The 4215-nt window shown below is 42.3% G+C and overlaps 1 pseudogene across 1 annotated transcript; it reads left to right on the plus strand.

Moving 5' to 3' along the window:
• Positions 1-526: 526 nt before the first annotated feature.
• On the plus strand, positions 527-3483 carry LOC148037001 (auxin-induced protein PCNT115-like; annotated as a pseudogene). The gene is made up of 5 exons (XR_015690544.1): positions 527-856; positions 1553-1750; positions 2037-2208; positions 2696-2798; positions 2897-3483. The product of XR_015690544.1 is annotated as an auxin-induced protein PCNT115-like (transcript).
• The last annotated feature ends 732 nt before the right edge of the window (positions 3484-4215 follow it).

Here is a 4215-nt window from a genome sequence, read left to right on the forward strand (position 1 = left end):
TTGCGGACGGAAGATGGACGGACACTTAATGACCACGAAAAGTGTCCGTCGCCCAGTGTGTAAGCAGGTGACGGCCGCCCAAGTCAACTTTTCCTGTGCCCACCAATTGGGCGCAGATGGGCAGGCAATGGCGGTGTGTAAGTAGCCTTACAGATTCTGTCTCTAATTTGACTAGCAAATGATTGTCTATCGTTTGCCATTTGAAATGCATGAAGGAACGCTACTCAATTTATCATGATATAAGCTTTTGCACGACACTTGGCATTTACATGTTTTGGCTCTCATTTGACTAGAGATGATCATTTATTGTTTAGCATTATAAAGGCATTTAAAAAACGATCATGTCAATGTTAAGAGACCGGTCGAATTCCGGTGGCCTGGCCCGGGGCCGAGATATAGTCTAATGCTTCAATGACTTTGCAAGATAATAACAATTTATTATCGGACACGCACATCGGAACTAAGGCCCTTTGGTAGAGGGACCCAGATAGTCATCACGTGAACCACGGCACCCGCCAATCGTCTGTGAGAGACTAACTCTGACTCTGTATGTATGCCAGTGTTGAGCCTGGAACGAAGAAGACGACGACGAGGAGAAGCTAAGAGAGCGAGAGCGAGCGAGAGAGCTATGGCAACCTCCCTCCCAGCGGTGCCTCGTACCAAGCTCGGGTCACAGGGCCTGGAAGTGTCTGCCCAGGGGCTCGGTTGCATGGGCATGTCCTTCTCGTACGGCCCCCCCAAGCCCGAGCAGGACATGATCGACCTCATCCACTACGCAGTCACAGAGCTGGGCGTCACCTTCCTCGACACCTCGGATGTCTATGGACCGCATCTCAATGAAATCCTTCTAGGCAAGGTACTCATAATTACAGCTTTCCAGTTTTGGCAGCCCAAGAGACATCATCCATTGCAATTTGCTCACTCATCATCATGTAAAAGTCATCACAGGCGTCGATTTCAAGTAATGTTATCTACCACATCAGTATCAAGCATGTCTTGAGAAGTCTATCTAGCTAATTCCTATTTGAAAGCAGCCAAGGTCCCCATAATGGTGCCTGAAATGGAGATCGAGCATGTTGCCACACTTCAAACAGGCCCTAATGCAAGAAACTCTGGTTCCAATGCACAATAAGTTTTTGACTTTTTTCTATGTGGGAAAAGGAGCTCTTTTCCCTTGTTTATCCCTGTAGTGTTCAACATCAACATCCTGAGCTTCTACTCAGGAGGCACTGCATACCTAGCTAGGTGCGGTTGGGGTACAGGGGGCTGCTGGCCCAGGGCTGGCTACCACATCAGTATCAAGCATGCTATGAGAAATCTGTCTAGCTATTTCCTCAGTGAAAGCAGGGAAGGTCCCCTTAAAATGATGTCTGGAATGGACATCAAGTACGTTGCCATACTTCAAATGGGTCCTTAATGCAAGCAACTCTGGTTCTAACATATAAGCTAGTGCATCATGCTTTGTTTGGTTGACAAGAGTTTCAAGTGATAGGCCTTTTACTTATCACATTCTGATGAATTTACCTGACTAAAACCGACCTGGCATGTGTAGGCACTTAAGGGAATACGAGACAAAGTCCAATTGGCTACAAAATTTGGAATCACTATAGAAAATGGACAGCGAACATTCAGAGGTGATCCCACATATGTCCGTGCCTGCTGTGAGGCAAGCTTGAAGAGATTGGGTGTGGACTGTATCGATCTCTACTATGTGCATAGAATTGACACAAGAGTACCCATTGAAGTTACGGTAAGCTCACTAGGAGACCAATTGTTGGCAGTTCCATATGCAAAATATTGCCTCAACTGGGGAACATATCATTAAGATAATGAAAATTGAAATCCAATCTGTATAGCCCTCACAGTTTTAGCTATGTTTTAGGCTTTTCTCGGTTTTGCAGTAAGTGCTATGAAAACTAATACTACTGAAAAGTTGATTCTGTGCTAAATGAAAGACTGAACGGCTTTGCCTATCATAAACTATAAGATGCCTTCAAATGAACACTTGAGCACTAGAAGATGCTTCTTGGTTGCAGATAGGAGAGATGAAGAAGCTGGTAGAAGAAGGAAAAGTAAAGTACTTAGGTCTTTCGGAGGCTTCTGCTTCCACTTACGGCGTGCACATGCAGTGCATCCAATTACAGCTGTCCAGCTGGAGTGGTCTTTGTGGACTCGTGATGCAGAGAGAGAGATTATACCAACTTGCAGGTATTTCTTCTTTGTTATGTGCACTGGCTGTTTCTGTTTTATAGCTAGCGTGTATTGATGGACAATGTCAGTAGCACTTGTGAGCATTGTTGTTGTAATGAGTAGATAATTTGAACTCCTTATACTTGTTGAAATGTCCCTCTATGTCAATAATATGACTCAAGATGCCTATGCTCACTATGAGATTTCTGTGGTGCTATGTGGTGACTTGTCTGGAAAAAATATATCTGGGTTCGACTGCAATTCTCTAAAAGTCTTCCAAAATTTCCATGTTTAATAGGACTAGAGAAATCTAGTTCCCTATACTAGACTGTACTGCTGAATCAACACCTCTATTATCTTGTAGCTCTTCAGACTATTGACCAGAGTGCTGTGATTTGCCATATAGCTCCCTAATATGTAGGATGAAATGCAGGATTATACTACTTTGTACTTCTAACTTACTTTTTTTATCTGCATCTACTGATGGTTAGTTAATGAATTTCAGAGAGTTGGGAATTGGAATTGTCCCTTTCAGCCCACTAGGCCGTGGTTTCTTTTCAGCGGGAACAAAGGTTTTGGAGAATCTTGATGACAAGGACATGCGCAAGGTACACTTGCACAGAGCTCACTGCTAGCGCCAGTATACTTGATGTTCAATGCTGCTGCTATAATAGCCAATTGATCGTTCTATATTTTCTTTGCTCAGACTAGTCAACCCCGGTTTGCGTCAGAAAACCTGGACCATAATGTGCAACTGTTTGAAAAGCTGAAGGAGCTTGCTAGTCGGAAGAGCTGTACTCCAGGACAGCTTGCTCTTGCATGGGTACTTCATCAAGGGGATGATGTGGCTCCCATTCCGGGTACAACAAAGCGAAAAAATCTAGAGGAAAATGTTGGTGCCTGCAATGTGAAGCTTACCAAAGAAGAGCTGCAAGAACTTGAAAGTTTTTTCCATGCTGTTAAAGGTGCACGGTATGCAGACATGAGCTGGAGTACTATGAATGAAGAGACTATTTCTCTGTCTGAGTGGCAGGCAAAGTAGGTGTACTTCTACTAGTGCACTATTCACCTCTGACAACTACTGTGTCCAGGGTCATAGGCATACATGTATGGAGCTTAATATCTAAACTGATTACTTTCATTTTGTGGAATTTGTATTGAAAAATTAAACTTTCCCTTACTTTCTGTCAAGCCATCTGTGATAACTAATATGTTGAGGGTACATAGGCGTACATGTATGGTGCTTAACATCTAAAGTGAATGCTTTCATTTTGTGGAGTATCATATTGTGAAATTAAGTTTGCCCTTCCTTTCTTTCAAGCTGAAGCCTGCCATGCATGAGCATGTGCAGTGCTTCAATTACTAAACTTTGTACTGGCTAAACTGATTATTGATTTGAGAAAGTATAAATTACTTGGAAAGTAACTTGTACTGGTTAAACTGATTATTGATTTGAGAGAGTATAAATTGCTTGGAAATAAACTTCAAAAGCGGATAAAAAGTTTCTCTGCTGCAAGTACATTATTGCAGATCATTTTAGTTTAACATTGTAAGTGGCATCTGTATATTTATTATGTCCCAGTGTGTCTGCTAAGGAGAATTGTATGGAGAGATTTGCTGAGATTTTCCGGTACCTGGATTACCTTCCTGTAGGGGAATAGAATATAGATTTAATTGCCAATTTTAGATAGACAATTCTAGAAAAAGGTTGGACTTGGATGATGCTGGCATTCTAGGCAATGGTGAAGACATTTGCCATGTGCATTACTGGTCCATGGTAGACAGGTATACTTCATTGGTGTTTAGCTTCCGATCATTTTTACCTTGTTTTCCTCTTGTCTAGTGTTGAGCTCTGATAGTAAAGCTAGATAGTGTTGAGCCATCAGAGTAACGGTCAGACTTATTGTCTCCTTTATATGATAGTCGACAAGAAGAGAATAATCAAGGCTTGAGATGATGGTAACACTGGCAACACAATGAACCAATCATAATGCTGCTAAAGTTCAGAAGGAAGACCAATGATAA

Source organism: Lygodium microphyllum, chromosome 4 (genome assembly GCF_053477565.2).
Source record: "Lygodium microphyllum isolate KBCC chromosome 4, Lygodium_microphyllum_v1.1.10, whole genome shotgun sequence".
Lineage (NCBI taxonomy): Eukaryota > Viridiplantae > Streptophyta > Polypodiopsida > Schizaeales > Lygodiaceae > Lygodium > Lygodium microphyllum.